The sequence below is a fragment of the Heloderma suspectum genome, chromosome 2, assembly GCF_057233095.1.
Source record: "Heloderma suspectum isolate Gila_16-S chromosome 2, 16-S_ref, whole genome shotgun sequence".
Classification (NCBI taxonomy): Eukaryota; Metazoa; Chordata; class Lepidosauria; order Squamata; family Helodermatidae; genus Heloderma; species Heloderma suspectum.
In genome coordinates this window covers 214264704-214280131 of record NC_139459.1, presented here as the reverse complement: position 1 = coordinate 214280131, position 15428 = coordinate 214264704, and the positions used below count along the sequence as shown (strand labels likewise).

The 15428-nt window shown below is 43.8% G+C and overlaps 1 protein-coding gene across 1 annotated transcript in view; it reads right to left on the bottom strand.

Annotated features, from left to right (window-relative positions):
- The window catches only part of RBFOX3 (RNA binding fox-1 homolog 3), a 350747-nt gene that overhangs the window by 270420 nt on the left and 64899 nt on the right, over positions 1-15428 (bottom strand). The gene's annotated exons all lie outside the window — the stretch shown is intronic.

The window sequence follows — 15428 nt, the reverse complement described above, 5'->3', positions numbered from 1 at the left end:
AATTTAAGTTTTGTAACTGCAAGGAGGTCAAATCAGTCCATCCTAAAGGAAATCAACCCTGAGTGCTCATTGGAAGGACAGATAATGAAGCTGAAGCTCCAATATTTTGGCCACCTAATGCGAAGAGAAAACTCCCTGGAAAAGACCCTGATGCTGGGAAAGACTGAAGGCAAAAGGAGAAGGGGACGGCAGAGGATGAGATGGCTAGATAGCATCACGGATGCAATGAATATGAACTTGAGCACGCTCCGGGAGAGAGCGCAGGACAGGAAGGCCTGGCGTGCTATGGTCCATGGGGTCACGAAGAGTCGGACACGACTGAATGATTGAACAACAACAACAACAACAACAACAAAGCAAACTCATTATAATAACTGATACATTCAGCCCTTTATAGTCCATAACATTTTCACTGTGCAATCTCTAAAAGTGTGCACAACTCACTTTAAACTGAATGAATTACAGTCCTGCGATCCGAGATTTGCCTGGTTATTTTAAAAAGAGTGCCTGATTCCTCACTTCTACAACTCCTGGCCGTGTACAGCATTTTCTTGTGCCTGTTGTTTCTCCTCAGTTTCTCCTCTCTACATCCTTCAGTCCTTTGGACCACTTCCACTCCAAGGTCCAACTTTTCATTTCCTAAGCCATCCCCTCTTCTGGCCTACTAGTCTCTCAGGCCATTGGTGCCTGCTCTCCTAGGACACATGCTTTTTTCTAGTCCTGATTAACCATAGTCCATGCTTCTTGCCCCCCTCCCTCCAAGTCCTGAGCTGCTCAGCCAATGGCAGCTAGGCCCTTCTGCATGCCTCACCTGCCTGTGACAATAGGGGAGCTCAGCAGTCATTGCCAGAGGCTTCAACATTACCACTGCAAAATTCCTTACTATAGTACAATATAGATTGACAGATTCAGAATTCTACAAGAGATCAATCCTCATCTCCCAGTGCAAACTTACCATTAACATGCACTGCCTAACTAGTGGTATTAGGTGTGGACTGAACCTTAGAGAGTACATGAATGTTTTATTTGTATATTTGCTTGAGAATGTGCACACCATCACTATGGATGTAATTATTCATAACAACATTTCCCTAGTGTATTTCACCAAGAAAAGCAACCAAAATGCATAAGCAATGTGAGATGTTTATCCATTGTTAGATATTTCTTTTACAGTACAATCAGTATCTTTATCCACTGAGAGGATTCTTCAAGCCTGCACAGTGTATCCTTGAAGCCACAATTCTGTTAGATTCAATGTGAGACTTAACTTACTTGGTACCTCATGAGCTCGGACATTTTCTGAGGCCTCTTTCAAGTCAACTGATGGATTGGAATTTCAAAGAAGTCTGTTTTGGGGAAAAACAAACTTGTATATATACTTGATCTGAACATTTGGACACCTTTATTTTTCAGTCTGTAGTTTTCTCAGGAAAGATGTAAGCAGTGAAGGATCCACCAATGAAGGTCACACACACTGTTATAAATGTGATCTATTTCCAATGTTTAAATATAGTTCCACTTTTAACTTTCACCCCTTGACTTCCATTATGTTTCTTCCTTGGGCCTCACAGCAGACATAGTAATATTCTGACTTGGAAAGTACGACTTCATAGAGAGTTGAATTGAACCTATATGTAGATTATTACCTGTGAGTCTAGCATGGGAACATTGGAAGCTGCCTCATATGGAGTCAGAGAGTTGGTCCATCTAGCCCAGTATTGTCAACACTGACTGGCAGTGGCTCTCCAGGGTTTCAGGCAGGATTCCTTTGTAGCCCTACTTGGAGATGCCAGGGATTGAACCTGGGATCTTCTGCGTGCAAAGCAAGTGCTCTACCACTGAGCCATGGACCCTCCCTTTTATATGCACACATGCATATATTTCACTGCATGTATACCTGGTGGGAACTTGAGATTTGTTGCAGCTTCCCATTAGGCTCAACAAGATCAGCCTCGGATGGTCTTCTCTCTGTCCCATTAGCCAGGACAGCTAGTCTGGTGAGGACGAGGGAGAGGACTTTCTCTGTGGTGGCCCCCACTCTGTGGAACTCCCTCCCCAGGGAACTCCACCATGCCCCCTCTTTAATGAGCTTCCGCCACGCATTAAAAACATGGTTGTTCAGGCAGGCATTTGGGGTGGGTTAGGGTATTTTTAGAAATATGTTTTTAATGTAGAATTTTGTTTTAAAGTGTTTCTGTTATTGTACATCACCCAGAGTGGCTGGGCAACCAGCCAGATGGGCGATTAATAAATTTAATAAATAAAAAAATAAAAAAATAAAATTGCATGTACATGCAGTGGAAAAAAAACCATGCAATCATCACCAGTGATGCTCTACACATAGGTTGCATGTTAGTCATGGCACAGAAGGAATTGTATCACATCTGAAAAGGCACTCAGATAAACATGCAGAAGAAGAAAGACTTGCTACCAATGTGGTGAGATGTTCTGCTTCATGCCCATGCTACCACTGGCATTCAGGCCTGCCCTATCTCAACTCTGGGACTGAGCCTACGACCACCAAATATGATTTTGCTGTGACAATGCTTATAATACTATTGAGTGATCATTTCACTTGGTTTTTCAGAAGCTCTTTTAGGCTCTCTTTAAAGGCTTTATCTTCCTCAACCCTCCAACCATCTAATAGTGACTCTACAAAGAGAAGCACATTATAAAATATTGTTTTAAAACAACAGTGACCACCAGCCAGCCATCAGAACTGGAACAGCTCCTAACAGTGGGCTGACCAATCCCCCCTGCCTGCCCTGTCTGCAGCCTGGATCAGATTAACTCCATTGCTACAGCACCCTACAAGGCACCCACATCCAGTCAAATTACATACCATGAGGATCCAGTCAGCCCTGCTTTCCAGGACACAGCTGCTTGTTCTTTAGCTCTGGCTGATATTGTTTATTCCTAGAGATATGACCTTGCATTTGGCTGCATTAAAACGGATGTTGCTGGAACAGGGCCCAGCTGACCAAGCGATCCAAATTGCTCCATGTATATCTTGCCCTGGCCTCAATGTTATTTACCACTCCAGCAATTCTTGTGCTGTTGATCCAAGGACTTGCCCACCAGCTGAGATCACAGAACTGGAACCTGTTTATTCTGAACTTGGAAGGAGCGGCCAGACAAACCTCTTATCCTTGTTCATCAGGCTCAGAGTACAAAGCTAATGGCCCGTGCTGAAAACTCCAGCCCAAGCCCCTCTGTATGGGGAGAGAGAGGCACCACACTCTTTCTTACCAGCCTGCACGGATGAAGTCAAATCTCAAGCAATCCTGCACAAGTGTGTAAATTTATACATTTATGCTTGCTTGCTTATGGTTCTTAACGAGATTAACAGCCATTATGCTTGACTAAGGGGGAAAAAACCTCTTACTTTTCACTCCCCTGCCTCTCTAAGAAAAAAAAAGTTCATGGTTACACCTTCCACTTTCCCTACACTTTAACTAGAGCAAAGGCAAGCCTGAAGGATATTAAGGATGTATAATTTTAAGGCAAAACACTCTGTGAATACACCCAGCTTTTTATCCAGCTTGTCTTTGCAAAGCATGGAATATGTTAATATCATTTATGTATAAACGTCCTGGATTGTTATGTTTACATGGCCCTAAATTCATCTTTTGCTAAGAGCACAAACCCCTGTGATGTCTTCCTCCCTCCTTGCTTCTGCAGGGACTCAATGCTTTATTTCCCCAGGGAAGAACTGCAGGATCATCATCTTCATCATCAAAAGACAACAATAACCTTCCCTAGAGATGGATACTGTCCAAAGGTTGTCATGTCATCCCTGATCTATTTCAGTTTGCAGAGGTTGTGGACTGAGCAGAGATAGTTTAACAATTTGTCCCCTATTGTTATGGCGCTTTCCCCCTACTCCTTATTGAACTAATGGTACTGTCCATCAAGGCACTAAATGGAATGTATCCAGGCAGCTACTTTAGCCACACTACATCCATTTTCCTATCATATGCCCATACAATGTACATATTTTGTTGCTTGAACACATGTATGTTAAATTATACATGTGTTCATGTGCATATCATCAAATCTTTCGAGAGACCTTAACATCCAGAAGCCAAGATTTATCCCCATGACAGAATAAGGGACAGAGACTAAGAGTTACATACTACAGAAAGCTCTAGGTGCTAATCTCAAGGCTTCCTACAAGATGGGTTGCTTTAAAAAGGGGTGGTGGGGATAGGATTAAAAAGGGGTCTGCAGTGGATCAGCTCCAACTTTACCAACATGCACTGTTCACAAAATCAAAAGATATAGGACAAGATGGCCTTAGACATTTTGGCAACTGAAATGAAACATCAAAATGGTGTCTCCCACTCATCTCTGACTCCAATGCACACATACAAATATGCACACAAAGTATAATTAATCAGCTAACAATGTGCTGCTCTTTAATGGCACAAAGTATTTACAATGTCACCCTGCCTCAGGCCCAAGCAGGAAGAGATCTAGGCTTAGGGGATCAACCCTGTGCTGAAACCACATTGCCACAAGGAAAAAATTAAGATAAATTGGACATCATGCTTGATGTTGTTTATCCAAACTTATTTCCATGTGGGTCAAACTAAATGTCCGGCTCATCACAAATAGAGGAACTGTGCATGATCATTTTATTTACCTTTGTGTAGGCACATGCAGTCTGATTCTGATTGGGGGGGGTTAAACCTCCCCCCTGTTTTTTCCCTGAAATCCCCCACCCATCAGGGAGTTTTTTCTTTTTTTAACCTCCCCCCCATGGGGGGGATTTCAAGGAAAAAATGGGTGAGTGGGGGGAAGGTTTAACCTCTCCTCTCAAAGCACTATGGTCTTGATCCGAACTGAGGCTGCATGTGCTTATATGAAAGTGCTTATACTATGTGTGATTAGCCAAACTTACACTATGAAAGTCATTATACTATGTGTGTTTGACCAAATTTTGAAAGATCTCGTGTCTCTCTCTATGCATAATCAGCTCTCTCAAAAAAACTATCACTCCAGGAGTTCCTTAGTTGCTTTGGAATTTCCTATGCACAGGCAAGAGGAGACAACAGGAGCTAGCAGAAGCCAAGAGAGACATTGAGATCCCAGGAACAACAGAAGCCAGTGCTTCTAATTGGATTTCAAGGCCCCAGAACTTTTGTGAGTAAATGACTTTGGCCTTTGATCTCCTCCAGAGAGCCTAGAAGAACAGACACTAGATCCCAAGGACAGCATCTAAAGGGCAATTGTCATGGTATAATAAATACACAGACACATGCCATATTACCATGTGGGGCTATAAATACAAATCAGTCAGCCAGAAATGTAAGGAGCTAAAAAAAGGGACCTAATAAAACTAAGGACACCAATCAGTAGTTATTCAAAATGGACTGGGGTGGGGGAGCACTGTATGGGCTTAGTGTGGATTCCCAACTGTAATTATATAGCCTTCTTGCCTCAGGTATTTCCCACGTGAGCATTTCAACACAGACCTCAAACCTCCTGTTCAGTCCCATGAAGCTTCCCTACTAGTTTACCCTATTCTGTTACATTGACCTGGTTCACACGTAATGACAACCCATGGTTTAATTAACACATGGGTTCCTGCCTTAAAAGGTAAAGGTGTCCCCAACCAGTCGTGTCCGACTCTAGGGTGCAGTGCTCATCCCCGTTTCTAAGCCGAAGAGCCAGCACTGTGCGAAGACGCTTCCGTGGTCATGTGGCTGGCATGACTGAACACTGAGGTGCACGGAACGCTGTTACCTTTCCCGCCGAGGCGGTACCTATTTATCTACTTGCAATTTCTTGCTTTCGAACTGCTAGGTTGGCAGAAGCTGGGACTGAAGACGGGAGCTCACTCCGTCACGCAGCACTCGGGTCTCGAACTGCTGACCTTCCGACCTTCCAGTCTGCAGTTCAGCATCTTAACCACTAAGCCACCGCGGCCCCTTATGGGTTGCTGCCTTACCCAGAGTTAACCCATGATTTGGTTGCCAGACAATCAAGCAAACTGCAGGTTGTTTTTTCAATTCCTGGGTTGTTTGGTTCCTGCTCCCTTCGCCCACTCTCTTCCTGGATCTGACATGCCTTTGTGGCACTGTAGTATTGGTATGTAGAGTGGATGGATCTTTAAAAATCACTTGTCTGCCACCTCTGTAGCATGGTCAAGCAACCCATGAACAACCCACAGTTCTGGGTTTGCATGTAACAACAACTCATGGTTTAAACAACCCATAGTTCATAACCTATCAAGAACTCATTGGTTCTCTTTGTGGGTTATTTGTGGCTAACAACCCACAGTCCTGGGTTTGTATATAACAACAACAACAACCCACAATTCAACAACCCATACTAACATAAACCATGGTTTAGCATTACATGCAAACCCAGCCATTGTGGAGAAAGGCAGAAAAAAGGACAGACACATTCACCTGAGAAGTGCTTAAGATCATAGCATAAACTGGTGCACACAAAGGTAAATCCTGCCCTTAGAGGCCAAGAATAAGCCGGAATTGACTTGTTTCTGGCTGTTCCCCTGACTCATAACAAGGAACAGTAATCCTTCGTATTCTAGACTACCATGCCCACACAGAGGGTTATCACAGTCCCAGGGCACTTGTCTGCATGGAGCCTTTCCACAATTCATTCTTTACACAAATGTGCAAAGCAAACACACTGTTAACAGGGAGGTAGGAACTGTGTTGACATAGTTCAGGGGTAGGCAACATGGTGCACGTGGGCACCAATGTGCCTCCAGACCCTTTTCTTGGTATCCGCCAAGGTGCTCTACCCCTCCCACTTATTTTTTTAAATTAACACATTTTCTTACTGGCAGCTGGGATTGCTGTAAAATAGGTTTCTGTTGGTGCTGAAAACTGTGGGTTCTTTAAACCCAAACTCTACCTTTTACTCAGTCTTTTGGGTAGGTTACTTGTCCTTTGCCATGCCTCCCATGGCAGCCATTTTGTGGTGGTACCCAGGACAGTTTCTCAAATTGCCAAATGTGCCCATGGCCCAAAACAGTTGCCTTCCCCAGATGTAGTTGATACAGAAAAGCAACCATTTATGACAACCAGATGGCTTAAATCAACCATCATTCAAGGATAAGAATTTCTCGAGTCCTTCCTAAGGAAGCAGGGAGATCCCTAACTTTCCAGGAAAAGGATATTGTTTCACAGTGGGCTAATACCTGGACTCAATTAATCAAACATCCAACATGGGAGCAGAAGGTCTTGGAAATTATAATAGCTCAGCACTTATGACCCAGATAGTGGGCCTGAACCATCCCACAGATAGCAGAGAAGGGCCTGGCCTCTTGTATGTGCTCTCTACGTACATTTTCATCTCTCTTCCACAGCCTGCTAAAGGAAGGGAGGGGCCAAAGCTCAGGGGTAAGCCACATGGTTTGTGTGTAGAAGGTCCCAGGATCAATCCCTGGCATGTCTAGTTAAAATGCTCTGGTAGCAGATAATGTGAAAGGCCTCGTCCTGAGATCCTGGAGAGCTACTACCAGCCAGAGCAGACAAATGGCCATACTGGCTGGGAAAGATGGGAGTTGCCGTCCAATGCATTTGGAGGGCACCAGGTTGAGGAAGGCTGGAGTAGACAATATTGGACAAGATGAGCAAATAGTCTGACCTGGTATAAGGCAGCTTCCTATGTTTCTTATTTGACTGGCTGCAGAGGTAAAGTGGCAGGGGCCTGAACAGAGGTTTACCAAATCATTCTTGACTGATGTGGAAGGGGGCATAGGCTTCTTGTGTATTCTGGCACACCCACAGACAGTAGGTGTGTACTCTTGCTATTTGGAAGTTGCAGTTAGTGCAAAATGCAGCAGCTAGACTGTTGACTGGAACATCACGTAAAGATCACATAACACTGGTCTTAATGGAATTGCACCGGCTACCAATATGTTTCTGGTCAGAATTCAAGGTGCTAGTGATGACATTTAAAGCCCTAAGTGGGTTGGGACCTTGCTATTTGAGGGAATGCCTCCCCTTATATATACCTGCCAAGGATTAAGATCTGTTGGAGGAACCCTCCTCTGCATCCCACCAGTGCAAGACATACACAATGGTGGGACATAGGAGAGGGCTTTTTTTGCTGTGGCACCCCGGTTGTGGAATGCTCTCCCTTTGGAGGCCCGATTGGTGCAGACACTGGTTTCATTTCAGCACCAAGTTAAAACATGGCTTTTTGTAATGCCTTTGAGGGCTACTGGATTCCCTGAGTTTGTACACTGTTTTAACTGTTTTACTGTTTTAGGTTTTAAATTGGTATTAGCTAGTTTAATGGATTAATACATTTTAGCTATTTAAATTATTTATTCTTTTACACTGTTTAAATTGATTTTATCTGTACACCAACCTGAGATCCTAATGATACAGAGCAGGATACAAATATTTTAAATAAATAAATAATAAATAAATTTGGGTCAGATGCAACTTTGCCAACTTTTACAAATCTAGAAGTAGATGTAGTCCCCTCCCTCTGACTCTGGTTGAAAGTAAAGTCAATAAAACAAGATCAGGCATTTTAAATATTTGCATTACAATGTAGCACACACTCTTAAATAGAAACTAAAAAGGAAACATATCCAGATATTTAACAATGAACATTCTATTCATACAGATAAAATTGGCAAGGGAGAGAAAATGCAGTGGAAGACAAGGAAGGAGAACTAGGATGAACCTTATACTTACTGCAAACAGTCCCCCAGTCCACCCCCAACTGGCTGGAATTCCCTTTCCACCTAATTATACCCATTCATTAGACTCTATTGATATGCACAGCTGGGTAGCAGCTTAGCATGAGTCAGCTCACTGCCAAAAGGCTTCCTGGCTTCTCAGCCAGCTCTTTCTATCAGTCACCTTTAAAGGCAATCTGTCACAGCCCAATTCCTAGATACTTTTGCAGAGTACATTCACCACTACTCCCTCCCTTAAAGTAAGATCTGTTTTCAGTCTCTCTCTCTCACTCTCTCCCCACCCCGTGTGTGTGTGTGTGTGTGTGTGTGTGCGCGCGCGCGCGCGCACACACATCTATCTATCTATCTATCTATCTATCTATCTATCTATCTATCTATCATCTCCTTCCTTCTACTGGAATAATCCCCCCCAGCCACCTGTTTGCCCTTTCTTTTCTAGTATTTAGCTAGCTAAATTCTCCAGACTCAGCAAACATAGAACACAGTGAGAAAAATTTGGTTTCAGGCTTGGACTACGCAGGGACAGGTTTGCAAAAGAGTATACTCACTGCCTGTCTCCCACAAAACAGAGGCAGGGCTGGTTGTAGCCCAAGGAGTACCTTTGTCTCTGGGGTGGAAAGCTCTAACATCCTGGTACATGTAACTGGGGATTTCTAGTGCTGTGTTTGTGATGCAAAGCAGCCTCTCAGGGTTCTATACTGTGGTAAGGATCCAATGATGTCCAGCCGATAGCACTATCGAGATTGAGCTAGCAGAAACCAACACTTGTGCAATGTCAATAGTGTTTGCTAGTGCGATAGGTATCCCAGAAAACCTGGTGCACTAGCAAGGGCTATTGATTTACAAGCATTGGTTTCTGCTAGCCCAGCCTCAATAACATTAGCAGCCTGACACCGTTGGATCCTTCTCTATGACATCACTATCACATAGGTTGTGATACAGTACAACAGAACACTTCAAAATAAACTTTTATTCAGTTTTTATCATATGGATACTGGCACTTACCATGGATTAACCTTACACCACCTTATCTACATTTTGCAACCATTCCACCCTTGACAACATCTACAGGTTTTTACCTTGCCCTTATACAAGGGAGCCTTGGGGAAGACTCAGAACAATCAGCTCTCCCACTTGACGAGATAAGCAGTAGTCTTAGGTCACCGCCATCCAGAAACATTACGTGACAGCCTTGAACTTGACAAAAATTGAATAAGATGATTGAAAGTGAAGCACTGTATTTAATTAAAATGAGCCCAGAACCTATAGGAAACTTGGCCACACTGTTGTGCCTGACAGTAGAAAATTCCATTCTCACACCTGTCTAGGAAGGATCTTGCTTATTTTTAAGTTGATTGTAACATGGCTTATGTGCAGTTAAACAACAACCAAAAAAAGCTCCAAGAGTAACATCTTGGATTACTAAATACACATAGTTTTTTACTGTCTGTCTTAAAAGAACTGGTATAATAATGGGCACTAAGACATCTGGTTTCTGCCTGTTGTCCAATATATCCAGTTGCTCAGTTTAACAGTGGACATCAGTGCAGTGCTCTGAATGAAACTAGAAAGGAGGAGAGCAAAACAACGACATTTTCATTTTGGCAGGTTCTTACTGACTAGGACTGAGCTGCTATGGGATAGTTTTAATTCTGATACATTGTATTTTAGTATTTTAACTTGAAGTATATAAGGCTGTTGTGGTGGTTTGTCTTTGGAGCTGCAACCCCAGGGAAGGGAAGCAAGAAGAGGAGAGGTTGAATCAGCATCTCCTCCATAGTGGCAGCAGCTGTGCCTTTAAATTTATAAAAGATGCCACCATCACAGAGGGACTTCTGGAGAATGAAGCTGAGTGCTGATCTCTCGTGCCCACTGTGGAAGCTTGCTTGGAGCAGCCCAACTCTTGGATATGCCGCACCTCCTTCACATAGCTTTGGTCAACAAGATCAATTCCATTAGTGCAATTCAAGCTCCCTCCACTCTTGGGACTCACCATCCTTCAGGATTTCTAGGTCCAGACCTTCGAATGAGAAAGCTCCAGTCTATCCCTTTGCATGGAAAAGAAGAAATTCACCAGGTGCGGCTTTTTCCCATCATAGTGCTGGACTGATGACAAAAGCTGCACGCAGGACACTACTCCCTTCTATGTAACTCTCTTTAAAGAGAAACCTGCATAAATTTGGACCAGCAACAACTCCCAAAGCAATCCATTATCTTCCTGTCAACAACTCCTAGACCCTATGTGAGGTTTTTGAGCTCTTTTTTCCTTTCCTTTGTTCAGTTCATTGCCTCCACCATTCACTGTATCATAAGGACCCAGACTTTCAGCTCACTCCCTACTCTTTCCTGCTTTCTTTACTCACTTTCTACTTTTGTCAAGCCCTCCTGCTTGCCCAGAAAACACATTCCTTTCTCCCACTTCCTGCCAAAACTATACAGTCTCTCCTTCTTAGACCTTGTGTGTGAACTGATTGCCTTTCTTTAGCCATCCTACCTCTTATCATCCCTATCAGTTACTATGCTTTTTCTCTTACCTTTCCAGTCCTCAACCTGTCCCATACAGCCTCTTCTGTTCCTACAACCTCTGTGAGATTTCAGTTCCAGACAAACTGCTTTATCTTTACTTAAAGAGGCTGGACTATGAAGATTCTATTGCTTACACATTCCTTCCCTGAGCAGAGGGCAAAATGCAACATAGTGTGAACAGAAGTCCACTTGTGTGATGGGACTTTGTCCTCCCTGCTGTGCCCACCCCTCACCCCTCGCAAATCTGTTCTGGAGGATCCCCCTGTACCCCTCCCCATCTGCTCTGGAGGGTGCATGGCAGGCAAAGGGGGGAGGGGGATCACACTCTCTCTATTCCACTGGTGGAAACAGTTCTGTCAGTGGACAGACTTAACTGGAAACCACCCAGAATGTTCGTAAACATTTAATATCATATCTGTTCAGCTAATTGCTGATCACACTACAGTGCAACAGGGCTCTGAAGACACCAGTCAGGAACCTCGATCATTGAATCCTAATTCTCCAATCTTATTCGACCAGTTCAAAGACAACATTACATCTTCCTAGAAAAGCAGCCAGAATAGTAGGGATCAGAGCTCAGTGACAGATCACTTGCTTCGGATGCAGAAGGTCTCACGTTCGATCCCCTGCTTCTCCAGGCAGGGCTGGGGAAAAAATCCTGCCTGAGACCCTGAGGAGCCACTGCCAGTCAGTCAACGACAGCAGGCTAGATGGACCGATGGTCTGGCTCAGTATAAGGCAGCTTCCTTGGTTCCTAATGTAAAGCCCAAACCAGGAGCAATCTGTAAAAATCCACCCAGATCAGGAGTTAATGGTTATGAAACACAGGAATGGCATGGGTTTTCAATCTAGTAAAGCAATCAAGGGAAAATATAAATCTTTAGGTAGTTACTTGCCTATGATAGAATTAAAAGGGAGAAATTTAAAGCGTATGCTAATTGCAGAAGCTCCAAAGCTAGGTTTACTGGCTCCTGAAGTTTGAAATCAATCCCATCTCTGACCCCTGTCAGAGATCACAGCACTGGGCATTCATTCAGTCAGCAGAAGGCACCAACTGAGGACCAACAACAGATAAGACAGAGTTCTGCCCTTATGGTAAACTTTATTGAACCGCAAGACATTTAGATCAAAGGCAAGCAGGTAAGTGGGACGAAGAGCTTGTAATCTACACAGTTTCCGTGTGTGTGTGTGTGTGTGTGTGTGTGAATACTTCCATGTTTTAATTGGTCAAATGTTAAGAAATAACAGCCCACCACAAGGAGTCTTAAGAGCACTCTTCATGGGAAAGGTTTTCCAAGAGTGATGTGTTATCAGCCCCATGTAGGACATGGGAGAGCATGTCAAGACTTCCTCCAGCACAAAGAAGCACATTTAAAATGGGCTTGCAGGAGATTAGGATTAGCTAGAAAGGGAGCTAATTAGCCAGTACTTTGAAATTCCAGTGTCCAGAAGGAACAGTTAGGCTCAGACACAATACATGACATCCCCACCACAGGATCTCCCAGGTTCATACAAACATGCTACGTATTAAAAAAAGAAGCAACTGATTATATTTTTCCCCCTGAGACAATAATACATATTGGCTATTATGGGCACAGGGATAGCACACTTGACAGCATCTTGCACCAAAATGAAGCATTGGGACAGCTGTTCATCTGGCCTGTGGTATTCATAGAGACGGACATCAGCCCCTGGACACCCAGTGCCTTTCCAACTTTTATCTGTCCTGAGAGCAATTATCTGCTGCTGGAACATAGTCTTAGACAATTCGTCACAGAACTGAGATTCAAGCACTACACGAAGTGTGTTTCCTGTCCTGCTACACAACCTCTATGTGGCATTGCGGTATAACAGAAAAGTGTAATTAAGAAAAAGTGTCTTCTTTCGCTTTCACAAATAATACAGCATTTTCCCTGCTCTAAAAAAAACTCACAGAAAGTGTAAACACTGTAAACAACAGTGAGTGAGGAATGATGAGCTCACAATAAATGGCTCATGTAGAAAAGCTCACCATCTGGAAAAGCAAGGGAAAGGAGAGAGAGAGGCAGGGGTTAGGGAAAAACAAATTACTACTTAATTGTACACTTGGCAGAGTTGAATACTTATGACACCTCTGTGCCATTTCAGAAGATAAAAAGGACATCTCAGGAGACTTTGTTCAACTCCAGAATTCTTTAATGCTGTAATAGCACTGCAGGAGGAGGCAGCCCTGCACATCCCTCCACTCCCCTTCCCAGTGCTCCATCCAGCAACACGTAACGAACATCACTGCCACTCATGCTGACCATGTGGCATGCATTTCTGGGATATGAAGGTCCTCTCTCACAGGGTACCTGCCAAAATGTTTCTCCCCCAACAAAAACATATATTGCCCCTGTTACAAAGTGCAAGAAAAGATCCAACAAAGAACTCTGGAGGAGCACGCTGTGGCATGGGGAAGGCCACCCTGACCCGGTCAGTGGGCAAAGAACCAATCACTGCTGTACCCCCATCTGCAAGAAATTTCCCTCTATAAACAGTAACCCTACTCTATTATACTTTTCAGCATTATGTAATATAAGCATTTGAACTTTCCTATGTATTTGCAACCCCTTCCCCTTTGTATATCCTGTTTTTTCTTTAGACTGCAAGGATTGGCAGAGATTAATCTACTTTGAGCCTTTTACGCAGTAATTGGTACAACTTTAAGTGCTAACAAGTTCAAAGTTTACCTGGGTGCTCCAGGGATGGCAGACATCTTCAATACATATTAATAATTTTATTTTTATTTCATTCTATTTGTATTCTGCCCTTCATAAGAATTCCAAGTGAGAAACAATAAAGTTAAAACAACAACAATAAAACAGCAATCAAATACAATAAGCACATATTTATAGTAGCAATGTCTTGTGCCCTTCAATTTGAGACGCTACGGGTGAGCATCAAACAGCCAAGCTCCCCTTTACCTTTAAATTGTAGGTGTTTGCACCACACTTTGCAGAACAATGGCTCTGGCCAAGACGAGGAACCTCTGGGCTTGCAGAATGGATGCAGCTCAGTCATGCTCAATTTGAAAGCAGTGTTGTGCTCACGTATTTTCCAAGAAGAATCCTAATGAAACTGCACCTATCCCCACATGCCACCTTCCTGGTCCTCAGTGACGCTGAGGCATGTGGTGCAGAATATCTTGGTCATGGCCCTTCTTAAGGGAGGCATCCAAACCCCCACCTTACACTTAGACTCACGCATGCACCAAGGCTAGCCATGACAAAGCTGCCTCTGTGCTTCTGCCTTGATCTCTAGTCAAATAACACAAAGGTGACTTGGTGTGGCTGATTTTTAGTGAGGGCAGGGAAAGCCTCTCACTGACTCAAGCAGCCCTGCTGCAGCCTGTAGAGCAGTGGGCATCCTCCTCGTCGGCTGTAGCAGCATCTGCAGTGTCATGCTGCCTTGGGAATGTGGTGAATAGTAAGAGAGTCTCCCTACCCCACCTAAGTCCACCCCAGCCAAGCCACTTCATGTCCTGCAGGGAGGGGCGCCTCCATTCCCTAACCATAATAAGATATTCCAGTGAGCATGGTGTGGGGAATAATTCCAGTTATGCCTGATGTGGAGCAAGTGGATAGGGAAACATTTTTCTCCCTCTCTCATAATATTAGAACCTGGGATCATCCCATGCAGTTGATTGGTGGGAGATTCAGGACAGATAAAAGGAAGGGCTTCTTCGCACAGTGCATAGTAAAACTATGGAATTTACTACCACAGGATGTGGCGTTGGCCACCAATTTGAATGGCTTTAAAGGGGGGTTAGACAACTTCCTGGAGAAGGCTATCAGTGGCTACTAGTCCTGATGGCTATATGCTGCCTCCAGTATCAGGGGCAGCGTACCTATGTATACCAGTTGCTGGCGAACATGGGCGGGAGGGTGCTGTTGCACTCATGTCCTGCTTGTGGATTTCCCACAGGCAGTTGGTTGGCCACTGTGTGAACAGAATGCTGGACTAGATGGACCCTTGGTCTCATCCAGAATGGCTCTTCTTATGTTCTTACAGTGGCAGCTTATTAACATATTCCAGCATAAACTTTCATGGACCAGAACCCGCTTGATCAGATGCATCTGATGAAGTGCACTCTGATCCATGAAACCTTCTGCCATAATACATTTGTTAGTCTTTAAGGTGCCTCAAGACCTTTTGTTGTTTTTACAGCAACAGACGAACACGGCTACCC